The following is a 13336-nucleotide window of genomic DNA, read 5'->3' on the forward strand; positions in this document are numbered from 1 at the left end:
TAAACAATATTTGAGGTAACTTTTGTACCTACACCTTGAGTTGCAATATTGGAGATTCGGGAGGGATCCCTAATATTTTTGAAAATATAACCTTCCTCGATAAATGGGCTATCTAACACTGAAATAATTTTTTAAATCAGACCAGTAGTTTCAGAGATTAGCGCGTTCAACCAAACAAACAAACTCTTCAAATCAATCAATCAATTAATTTATCAATTTTTGTAGATCGTTTTCCTGGGATATTCTTTTTTATTTAATTTTTATTACAAATTTGTATTTATGGTTTTTGTATAACGAGATGAAAATACTAGAAATAGCATCGCAACAGGCGCTAGGTATCATAATTGACTGAAATCGCTAACCTTATAGTCCAGTCCTCTCAACAACAATCTCCAACTTTAAACTTCACTGGAGTCTTCAGAATCAATCACACTCGGTTGAAGCGAACAGCTGCACGGGTCGGAGCAGCAACAACACGACAACTAGCGCCGGTCACAATAATAAATGAATAATTGTTACAACTATTTTCCGAGTTTAGTTGAGAAGTTTCCGCGCGTCCGGTTCGTCTCGGCGCCGGCGGTGTCTCGCGCGCCGTCCGCTCGCTCACTGCCGTGAGACGTGCCGTGACTGCCGCGATTCCGTGCCGTGCCGTGTGCCGTGTGCCGTGTGCCGTGTGTGCCCTGTGCCGCGCCTCCGTGCCACTTCGCTCCGGTTGATCTCGGCTCGGGCGACGCGAACGCGAAATCTCTGCCGCGTTATCGAGAAAATGATTCGTTCAATGCAACTCCACACGACGACGGCGGGGTGCGGGGGTGCGGAGGGAAATAATGTGATTCGAATTAGCGATAACGTTTTATGAAGGCGCTCCGGCAGTTTTCTTGACTTGTGGGAAATAGTATATTAGTAGCGATAAGTACGTAGAAAATACCTAAAACAATTCATGACCATAAACAATTTAACCCGCCAGAGTATTGGTGTCAACAACAGACTTCATTGTTTGGCGTCGGTGTTTTTTAATTAATTTTTCCTCCAGAAATTACAAGAAAAGGTCCTGTGGTTTATAACTACGGCATCGGCACTGGAACCGTGCGAGTAGGCACGCTCTGAGCACTCGCTTGTGCGCGACTGTGTAGTTGCCGCGAGCTCATCGCGTACACCAGCGGGCGGGGTTGAACCACCACCCCTCGGTGGTGACTGGCTCCTGTACCGCTGACTATACTAGACTAAGCGTAGGTATAATATATCATTTGTAATGTGTACTGTGTTTGTTGCGCTCACACCGCGTCATGGAGTCGGTACTGTGCGGTAAGTGGGCTGGACGCTGGGCCACGGATTCGTATCTAAATTTTAGATGTCTGCGTCCTGCGTCCGGTGGCCTCCTGCGACCTGTGACCTCGCCTCACGGGCCGTGGATCGTGCATGCAGGTTCTGATGTAGGGAGTCTAAAAAATATAAATTCTGTTTGCTATAACAGAATTCTCGAAGTTCCTTACGATCTCTTGTGAAAAACTCAACTCAAAAGCGTTTAATTAGTTAACAAATATTACTCGCGCCGAAGTTGCGGAGGCGAGCTAGTTAAATGTGAATAAACAAATTACTGAAAAGCCCGCTTTAATAATTTCTGCAGATATCATTTAATATCGACAGAGTGATTGCCGGGGGCAGAGGAGAGAGGAGGGAAGGTAGCTCAGAACGATCCTCGGAAATAAATTACGAATCATTTCGCAAAATGTTTTTCAGAAATTTACCTTTCGGCCGTTTAATTAAATCGCAGCCTCCCATTGATATCACAAATTGTAATAAGCGTTCGAGGTCGACAGTCGGGTGCGACACGCGACACGCGACGCGCGACAGTCGCGTCCGGCGGCAGGAGTCAGCGGTCAGGTGCTTCGTGTAATTGTTTAATTGCGTTTTGTTCCGTTTCTTGTTTTTGTTCTTTTATTCGGTAATTGGTTTTCTTTTTGTTGTTTGTTTTGTAATGAATTGTCCGGAAAATGGAATTACTTCACCGACAATATAAACAATTTGACGTAACACGCCGACGCTGAATACTTACGCTCGTGCCTCCTTGTGTTCTCTGTCTGTTATCGTTTTCTGAATATATTTTTATTACTTTGTTTGTCGTTAATATTATAATAGCACATTGTGATTCATGAGTACAAAACAGTATCAATATCATAAGAAATATATTTGATTTATTCTTCTAATCGATAGCGATAAAAACGAAAATTAACATTATAATATTGTCTACTTCCTTATCATTTTGCAGTTCAGCAGTTGCAGGTGCTGAGTGTACTCGTGGTGTTGAATTAAGTCCTTACAGAAAAAATACATTATAGCAAAAAGAAGAAAATGTAATAATTTCAATATTTTTGTTCCAATTGTTTTTGAGAATGAATATAATAGGAGACTATTACAAGTAGCTAACTTATGCTAATAACTGAACAAATCATGCCTACGTGGAATAGTGGTAATCAATTCCTCGTTGGACATCCCGGCGGATCCTTTGCGCAAAAAATGAGCCCTTCGGTTAAACTTGTAAGTCGAAGTCAAAAGAGTCACGGTGTTGGCGTCGGTGCATTTGTTTGTTTGTTTCTGCGACATTAGTAAAATGTTGTTATTGTTAATTATAAGAATAATTTCGTCAAATCTAAAGCTAGGTTAGGTTGGGTTAGAACCTAAAAACTCGGGTTAGGTCAGTCTTTAGGTATAATAAATAATAAATAAATATGTGATGTCACGATTATTTTATTTAACTGATAATTATGATGTCTTTCATTCCTAACTCTATGGACACAGAACGGCCTGCTGTAAGGCCGACCAATCAGGGGCAAGTTCGGACAGTTGACGTTTTAAGATTGCAATTTAACGGTTTCACTTCCGATAGATTATAATATACTGAAATTCCCAATATGACGGAGATTATAATATATCACGAGTGAGATTACAAATTAACGTATTTTAGAATTGAACGGGAACATATACTTACAAATAATAGCTGATAATTTAAATACAATTTTGAGCGAAAGAAAATTTCAAAGTAGACCTATTCTCGCTTCGTACATATCGAAGATATTTTTTATTGAAACATCATAAGATATCGATGACATTCATCAACAAAGCTTTTACCGTCGGCGGCGGCGGCGGCTCGCGGGGAGCTCGGTCTCTTAGCCTCGTAAGTGATATACTTGTTTGTTCGCGGCGCAATTATGTACTGCGGTACTTTGGGCTGTGACGTCATAAGTTGATTTATTAGCGTCTCCCCGCAAACCGTTAATAGTGTTTTGCGATAAAACTGAAAGTATTGCAGACAACGGAAATATAGCAGGACGTGACAGCGACGTGAGCAGTGAGCAATGAAGTGTGTAGTGGCCCAGCAGAGGGCCCGGTGTCCGAGCTTTATTGCTTACTGCATTTCGTTTGAGGTATTCTATTCCGTTGATATGGGTGAAACATTAAGATGACTAGACTTTTAAGTAATTTAATTTTGTTAGTTGGTACGAATCTCCTCTCTATAAAACAGCAGGGCGCTTTACAAGAAACCGTTATCTAAATATTCGAGCTCACAAGATCCTTTCATCTCGGAATATCTGAAGCGCATAAAGCGCAGGCTGCCACTCCATGATAGATAACATACTCGTATATGCGACTACCTGCGACAGCTCGCTCGCGACGCGAGCAGGGAACGACACTCGCTCGTCTGAACCAGATCGCCGTAACATTATGCGAATGTAAGCGAAACTCACTGCACCGATACGCCTCCATCGAGCTGATGCAGATTGGCTGTAGCCGGCGCAGTGTAACTGGAATTGTTTGGAGGCTTTCACATCAGACGCATTAGGTGGATGGACTCCATGCATGCGAAGTGTCTCTTTGGTTATGTTTATCGCTTTAACAAATTTAGTTTAAGTAAGGAAGAAGTGGAGTGTAGGGGGAGACTATTAACAGTCAGCCTCTCCACTGCGAACGTCAGCCGCTCGTGGTGCAGACAGCAGACCGATAAATAGCGTAACATTCCTACAGGCTACAAGTAGCTAGACTATCCAGTGGCACAGGCCGGTGTCGACCAGTATTAGGCTAGCCAGTGCTCAGTCGGCTCGGACCGAGCGGCGACGCGCGGGCGGCGGGCGGTGACTGCTTACGCTAAATCCGTGCCGACCGGCGTTTTATGTTTGACGGAAAAATGTAAACTGGAATCCGTTTGAAATCGTTTCGTCCGAGTAGCTGTAAACTGCGACTGTGGAGCGAATTATTTACTAATTATTTTTAGATTTTCTATATTTTCGACTCGACTCGGTTTTATTGACATCCGGCGTCGGCACATTCGCTGACGGCGCTCCAGTCGCGGTGTAGGTACACGCGATAGCACACATAACATTTGCCACGCTCGCTCGTACGAGCACGTGGCAAGTCGGAGGCACTCAGCCTGTCATTCGATCCGCATTGTCTCCGGGCGGCGGTAATGGAGCCGCCACTGATTCACTCAGTATCTGCGGATCTCTTTGTTGCTGGTAATGCGAAGTGCCGACATTGTTCCGGCTACACGCGGGAGCGGCGGTGGGCGCGCCCGCTGGTCGGCTTCTGCTTCTAATAATTCAATAATAATATTTTAAGTAGGGCGGTGAAGTACATAATTATATACATTCATGAGTAGGTAACATTTTTCATCGAATTGCAACCTATGCTCGCAACTTCAGAATAGAATATAAATTTAATATAAACAATATTAATTTCGTGTAGAAGGTACATGGAATAAGAGTCCGAAATATATCAATTAATAAAAGTTAAGGGTTTCTTATAAAACTTAATTTAAATATCACGTATTTTTTAAATTTTCCAAACGTCAAGGTAATGTAGGATAGGAGTAAGGTACGGTAGGGGTAGGGTAGGGTAAAACTATTATAAAGCATAAACACAAATAACTTATATAGTTAAGTAAAAGAAAATTATACAAGTTCAGTACAAACTGCGTTAAATGAATGTAAGGCGCCCGCAAGTGGTAGCGAAGTTGTCGTTGCAGACGGAGCCTGTCTTCCCCCGCGCTCCGCTATACTCTCACGCCGCCATCACAAGTACTATACAACATCGTTGGCCACTTTTCACTTTTCATAGTGCATGCAGTTGCGTTGACGGATTCGATTGTTTTGCTTAAGATAAATAATTGTTAAATAAATAATCTTATACGAGTATAATAATAGTTCAACATAATAGTGTAACAGGCTGTGGACATTCGATTGTATTCTGTTTTATAAGTGACGTAAAAAATAATATACTATTAATTAAAAGTAAATTATTTTTCTATATAAAAATAACGTAACTATGTTTTACTGATAATTCCGTTAGAATTGAGCGCTGAGCAATATAAAATATTAGCAATTCCCTTTATAAATTACACTTTGATGCGTGTTTTCTTGTTTATTTACTTGGATGGTCACTTTAAGTCCAATATCGCGGACTTCCTAATTATATGACCGACTAAGATTTATGCACTCACACAAAATGGATATCAAAGTATATATCAAATAGGCTAAGTATAACTCGAAAATATGGCAGACTTCTTCTACATGACGGACTAAATTTTATATGTTTGCTGAGAACAGTCACTCTAAATCCAAAATGGCGGACATTAATTTTACTTTGAATGTTTACTTCAGAATTTATTTTTTCCATTCTTGCAATTCCCAGATATCAATTTTGAACGATATCAATGCAGCAATAAGAAATTTCAAAATGGCAGCCTTGTTTTTATTTTTACTTCAAAATCTGCTTTCGCCATTTATGCAATGCCTAGATATCAATTTTGAACGAAATCGGTGCAGGAATAAGCAATTTAAAAGAAGCGGCCTTTTTTATTTTTACTTTAGAATCTGATTTCACCATTTATGCAACGCTCAGTTATAATTTTTTAACGAAATCGGTGCAGGAATAAAAGATTTTAAAATGGTGGCCTTTTTTTAAATTTTATTTCAGAATCTGTTTTCGCTATTTATGCAATGCACAGATATCAATTTTGAACGAAACCGGAATAAGAAATTTCAAAATGGCGGTGTATTTTTTAAATAATCAAGCAAATCTAAAAAGGCTAGTCTTAATCTAGAAAACCAGTTACGAGAGGGCTACAAATCTCCATCTCCATATTTTTCTGCTCCATCATCAGATCGGCTTCAGACCTTCACTAAATTGTAGTGCTTTAAAATTCTTCGTGTAAACTCTAACATACGCACTAGTCTTCTCTACGACTTTCGAAAGTTCCCCTCGATTTCTCCAGGATTCCATCATTAGATCATGCCATGAGGACTTTTGAAACAAAAAAACAATATTTTTGATGTCGGTTATCAATGAAGTGGAAGTATCAAATGCTTATTATTTATCGACCTTCTCGAATATATTAGATATGATTCATATTATTTATATTAAATTCTGATTTAAATTCATGTAAATACGGGAGCAACTCGAGCAAAAAAGGCGTATGTTCGTCCTCGCGAAGGGCTGGGAGCTATGGCGTTCTCATTTTCGTAGGAAATTTCAAACAGAAATTGAATAAGTGTAAATGTTACGAAAATAGTAATCATAAAAAAATATACCGAATTAAAGGTAAATACATTTTCTACAAAACAATGTAAAGTTCATATTAATAGTGTTAAAGATGATATAATCATTTATGTGAATCGACTTTATTTAATTTTTTTATATTAATCTTAATAAACAATTTACAAATAATCTAATTTTCGAGAATTGTAGTTGTATCTGTAATCAAAGCATTTTATATATTTTTTTGAAAATATTGTAGTGTGTATAAAATGTATTTTTAGTAGAGTGAACATTGCTTATTTTGGAACAGGTGCCTTAAATTGAAGTACATTATTATTATTGAAAGTACAGTTTTCGGATGTATGTACTTCAGTATCTTTCATAAGTTCATTGTAAATTAGTGTTTGACAACATCGGCGGCATTCGCTTCGAAGAATGGAAGAGAGAAGTCACGGACGCAGAGCACGCACTGTTTGTTTGTTTGTCCGCGGTGTGACTGCCGACTGCCGACTGCTGGCACAATATTTACCTGCCCGCTGTCAACAGATACATTAGTCCACATTCCGACGCGTCCGCGGAACGCTTTGTAGTCTGAATGTTACAGATTGTACTGTATCAGCGTCACAGTCGAGGTCAGGAATATTTCTTTTTACATTTTTCATCCTACCGAGTAGTAGTAGTGAGTACTATTCGGTAGGATGAAACAACGGAGGGTCAACGTTCCCACCGCACCGCCGCACATTACGCTATAACTATACGATCAGAACACTATGTTGGAAGGACTGGTAGCGACGACACAAATCATTCCGGTGGTAGTATCGACGGGGTGTGGGAAGAGTCTCGAGATACTTGGAGCTGTTGTCTTAGAAGACAAATAGACATTTGTTTATTCGTTCTTGAGACACTATATTTATCCTTGAAAAATATTTTCCCATGTGCCTCATATTGTAGAAATTCTCTGGAATGTTAAACGTATACCTACATTACATTGCGGTTTAATTTCAATCAAAATCATAAACGTTTCGCTCAGATCAAATGTGGGGCATGAAAGTTATTTTATGCGAGAGAAGTCACAAGGTTTTGCTACTTTAAAATATGAGTAACTGCAGACACGAGCGCCGAGTGTGTACTGTACCGAAGCGACAGTGCAGCTCACACTCGATCGGAGTATTTATTATCTGTTCGCAGTGACACAAAACGTCGTTAACCCGATCGGGTCGTAACGCGGAGGCCGGAGTGTAACGGCCCGCGGCATCCTCGGAGATATAGTTTATGGGCGATAAAGTAAGTTTATCAGTCCTCGGAGTGACGTCACTAGTTTGAATATAAGCCTCGCACATAAAGCCTTTATTGCTGAGCGATATCACGGCGCAGCACAGCCGGCGCCGGGGTGTTTGCTGTGACCAACGCCCGCCCAGCGCTGGGCGAGGGGCGGCGGCGCCGGCGCGACCGGTGAGAGCTCAGACGCAGCACCGGCGGCTTTACGTGCTCTCCGAGGCACGGGGGTGCACTGACCGTCAATTTCCCAATTCCAGGCTCCTATTAAGATTTTACTTGTATTTTTTTTATTGGCCTGACCCGGGCTTCGAACCCTGGACCTCATTATGGACCTGGGACCTATGGGACCTGGATCCGTAGTCGAACCAGCTCACCTCGGGACCAATGCGGCAGTTGCCAGCAGCCTACAGGATATATGAACATTTATTACTCTTTCACGCAAATAATAATACTAAAACGATTTTGATGAAATTTAGTAGGTACAGATACATTTTTAAAAGAATAAACTAAAGTGTGAAATCCGACATTTCGCGAGCACGAGTGATGCTTGTGACATCTTCGTATCCGTCCGTGACTCAAATCAAATCAAATCATTATTTATCTGCTAGTCTAGTGATTGATCCTACTCGTAGGTTTGTGTTCAATCAAAAAAAGTATAGGCTTTATTTCATCTCTCAGCATACCTACTTGTGTTTTCTAGCGTAGAGAGCACATTCCACTCTTAATCAAAGAGACTCTTAATCAAAGATACTGCATTCTCATTTTGGGCCAATAAAAAAAGACGGCTCTACGGTTATCCACAGTTTAGATCAGTTCACCTTACGTACCGAATTGCACCTTTTAACAGAACCAGATAAAATATTCTTACATAAAAGAGCTTTTTCTGCCCTCCTGTCGCCAAGGGTGAAGGAGGAGAGGAGACCACCCTGAGGAGGAAAATGGATAAAAAAATACAATACTCGAACCATCTGTACTAATAATTTATTTCCAAAAGGAAAATTATAAATGGGATTCTATTTAGCTACGAGTATAATATGTCTCAATTCCAAAGATCCCTTTGACACTTCAGAGCCCGCCCGGAGCCGGCGTACCGGTACGCTGCGTGATAACAATATTTCACGTTGACATTTTATTCGCCTCTAACGAAGGTCAGCCGCCGATCACTGTGTACAATTTATGGAGGCATTGCGGACACGCCGGTCGCACACGGGGAGTACCATACCTACTGCTGCCCTTCACACGATGAGGTATGTCTGGCTGTGCAGGCTCTCGTCGTACTACCAAAGGCGAAGCACACATTACCAAAAACGCAGATACTCACATGATTCATCAAAACTTGACTCATCGATCATCGCTCAGTCACTCAGCTACAGTTTTAGTAAATAATAATTGGTTGATTTTTCCGGATAAAAAACGTTATTGAATAAAAAATTTAATAAAAAAATACAACTTACTTCACAAACAGCTTTCGCATGCTACAAAATTATGATGCTCCGATTTCAAAGTGAAACGTACTCGTAGGTTCGTGAAATGTTGTTGAGTGTCGTTGGAGTCTAGAAGATGCCTCATACCGATCTCGCGACCACGGAGCAAATCACAGATCAGAAAACGCTAAAAGTAGAAGGAGCAATGGGGCCTAGTTCTCTTACTTAATTGACGCATCAGGTACTCATTTACTTCTTTAATCCGTGGAGTAAATGCACATACACGAAAGTATTCGCTTATGACAACATAATGCAGTAGCTATATAAAATCAACATATTGATATTCAATAGCTACTATACATTAGAAATATTAATCAGATATTTAATAGAACAAATACTCGCAATAATATCAAAAAAGTACACCCTGGGAGACGAAGTGCCTCTGGAGTTCAGGCTCCGTAAAATAGAGTGGAAACATAACAGTCTGTGGTGCAGTCAACTTCAATATAAACAACTCGAGGGAGCGCGAGCGACAATTCAATTAAACGAGTGCAGAATTTGCAATACACTTCTCGCAAGTTCAAAATTGCATCTCGATTCACAACGTCGGCAGTCGCGCACGAGTGTTCGTGCAGCTCTGTGTCTCTCAGAGCAAACCTGTGGAGTCGTTACTGCTTTCATTCATGTTAAGTTCGCTGAGTTTCAGAATTTATGTAATACCTACTACTGATATCCTCATTCATCTATGTATACCTACCTACAGCGAACTCGAAATGATTCCTTTGAAACTTCGAATTGAATGAACTCCTGACTCAAAACTCTGTGGAGAATCAACGTAGAAGCGATGCCAGTCGAGGGCCGGTCGAGGGAGCTCGCGAGAGATTCTAAAAGTGTACGATTGATAGCAATAGATATATAAACTGCGGGAAATGATGCCGTAAAAACTGTTCACCGCTGACGGCTCATAAAGATTCCACAAATAGTGTTTGCGGTGCGCGGGATTTATTATAATACTCGCAATAAATTGGTTTTTATACTGCGGCGGAAGAACGCGCACGGAGGGCCGGCGAGGTGAGACCGCCGGTGAGCGCTCCCTGCTGTCCTCCTCCTCCCTGCTGCGGAGGCGAGGCGTCGCCCGATGTCGCCTGATTAGCCTCATGGCAGGCCCACGAGGCTAAGGCAAATTGATATTTTAAAAATATGTCAGCGCTGCTACCACTCAAGTCACGGAGTGTAAACAGAGAACCGCAGAACATCGTCAATTGCAGTGAATCGAACATTGGCGAAGCTAATTGTTATTTTAATTAGAATTAAGATGTTATGAAGAGAGTTCATTCTAGAAAGTAGATAAGTTACGTAGTTTTATCATAATTATGTAATATAATATTATAACCTATACTTATTAGGGGGATAAGGGGGAGAATGACAACAGCATCTACTCAGCCCCAAACGTCAACCTCACCCGTACACGCTGTCCCCTGCTAGACAATGAACGAGGCTTTGGCGACCGACCAATGGCGATATAGCCGTCAATACCCTACACCAGGCAACCAAGCAGCGACCTTGGGATATAAGTGGATCCCAGAAAAAACTGGCGCAGATGCAACGGGAAACCACTGCACTACTTTCCCATGAAATCCGCTTAGTAGTAAGCATATTTAAGAGACACACGAGACTTTTCTGAAAATTATGAAAATAACAAAGAAGCTCAAACCAAGGGCCTGGGCTGTTGAAAACGATGAAGGCTCACTACTGACCGAATATGATCAGTTAGCAGAGAGATCAAAATCAAAAATCATTTATTTCAAGTAGGCTCAATTTACAAGCACTTTTGACACGTCAGTTGACTATTTGTAAAGATTCTACCACCGGTTCGGAAGGCAGGTTCTGCTGAGAAGATACCGGCAAGAAACTCAACAGTTGCTCTTTTGAAAAAGTCATACAGTATTATAATTTACAATTGATAACAATTACTAATAATTTACATTTCTTATAGTTTTACTTCCTGTGTGAAGGTGGAAGCTGATCCAACGGCCTCCAAGCATCTTTATCATTAAGGAACTCATCAATGTTGTAGTACCCTCGACTAAGTAAATGTTTTTTAACACATTGCTTAAAGCTATGCATTGGCAGGTCCATCACAGTCTTGGGGATCTTATTATAGAAGAGTACACCCAAACCTACAAAAGATTTTTTTACTCTTTGGAGACGATATGCAGAAATAACTAACTTAAGCCCGTGTCTAGTAACACGTGGGTTTAAGTCTCCTTTTCGTTTGTACAAATTAATATTTTGTCTTACATATACTATACTGTTATATATATATTGACAGGCTACTGTTAGTATACCTATTTCTTTAAACTTTTGACGAAGGGACTCGCGTGATTTTAATTGATATATTGCTCGAATTGCTCTTTTTTGAAGAACAAATATAGATTGTATATCGGCAGCCTTGCCCCACAATAAAATACCGTAAGACATTACGCTGTGAAAGTACGCAAAATAAACAAAATAAACAAGCAAGATGGCGTTCATACTGTAGAATCTTTACGCACGTCCAAGATCTCAGCCTCCTGATGTGCGAGGTCAAAGGGAAGACACCTTCCGTATGGAACTTCTCTCTGTGGGAAAAGGGATTATCGAGTCCGAAATCAAGATGGCAATAAAAAAAGTTCAAGACCAATAAAGCAGCTGGTGATTAGTGCTGAAGTAGTAGACGAGATTAGTGCTGAAGAGCCTAAACATCTAGGAGATCGACGTGTGATTAATTCTAGATCGATGCAACCTTGTATGGGAAACTGGCGACTGACCTGCCGACTGGAAAAAGTCTTTATTTCTCCCTCTCCACAAAAAAGGCTCTACTAGGAAATGTAGGACCAGATTGTCAACGTTAGGCAAATAATAGGGAAGAGCCGAGAGGTCAATGTTCCCGTTTTCATGTGCTTTATTGATTACTTCCTCAACACTTCATTAAGTTGAACGCAAACCTATACAGCGAAGGTGAATCTATGTTGCAAATGAATGATATACAATCTGGGCCTTTTAAGCCGCGAAACGGCGTAAGACAAGAATGCATTATTTATTCCATTCTGTTTAATATCTACGGGGAATACATCATGAGAAATACCCTGAAAGCATGGGAGGGAGGTATTTCCATCGGTGTGATTAGCAACCTAAGGTACGCCGATGACACCACGCTTTTTGCGGCATCTGAACAGGAACTTGCTCAACTGTTCCGCAAACTAGAGGCAGAGAGTGAGTTGGTCTGACTTAGCATCAATAAGTCAAAGATGAAAGTTATGCTAATCGACGGAACGGGGCAACTAGCGAGAACCTGAGAGCTGTCAGACCTGGACTTTGTTAGCGAATTTGTCTACCTTGGGTTGCTACTATCAGACAGGGGAGGAAGTCAGCAGGACATTAGAGGACGCATACAAATTTCCATAAATGCTATGACCAAACTAATGAGAATTTTGCAATGCAAAGGGGTTTCCAATAACACCAAGAATAGACTCGTTAGAACTCTAGTCTTCGACTCTATAACTCCGAAGCCTGGACGATAAGGGCCGCAGACAGAAAGAAGATAGATGCTTTTGAGATGTGATGTTTGAGAAAGATGCTTCGTGTACCTTGGACCGCTAGAAGAACAAACATCTCGATACTGAAACAGCTTCGTATTTGAACTAGACTTTCAGCTGGCCATTGCACCATCGACACACCGGCGGCAGTCGACAGGCGTGCGATGTGCAAACGTCGCGCTCGGATTAAGTTGACATAATATAAATATTATCTGCGTGTATTGTTTGTCCGTCCGTATCTGCCGGAATGCGATAGGTGCCATCCGGCGCCGCACATGGCCAAGGTCGGCCGATAGCGGACGAAATATTCATATTTTGAATGTTTTAAAGATTATCACAACAGTTACTCAAACAAAGACGACATACGAATGGATACACCAATGTCATTAGCGTCGTACAGACACGTGACTTTGACATTTTGTTTTATTTTAAAGTATCCGTCCGTTTTATTTAATAAATCTCTTACTTTTTTCTAAAAATATATCCGAATTATAGGACCGCGTCTAGTTGCTTCGGCTTGCTACA

At 41.0% G+C, this 13336-nt stretch overlaps 1 protein-coding gene across 2 annotated transcripts in view; it reads right to left on the bottom strand.

Annotated features, from left to right (window-relative positions):
* The window catches only part of LOC112049839 (calcitonin receptor), a 71719-nt gene that overhangs the window by 5711 nt on the left and 52672 nt on the right, over nt 1–13336 (bottom strand). Inside the window, exon 1 of one of the 2 annotated variants that reach the window (XM_052885406.1) lies at nt 363–1096. The exons of the other annotated variant lie outside the window; for it this stretch is intronic. The gene's annotated coding sequence lies outside the window, so the exon portion shown is untranslated. Of the gene's footprint in view, nt 1–362; nt 1097–13336 lie in introns of those variants that run through there. 2 annotated transcript variants of the gene reach the window in all.

This window comes from Bicyclus anynana, chromosome 14 (assembly GCF_947172395.1).
Source record: "Bicyclus anynana chromosome 14, ilBicAnyn1.1, whole genome shotgun sequence".
NCBI classification, from domain to species: Eukaryota; Metazoa; Arthropoda; class Insecta; order Lepidoptera; family Nymphalidae; genus Bicyclus; species Bicyclus anynana.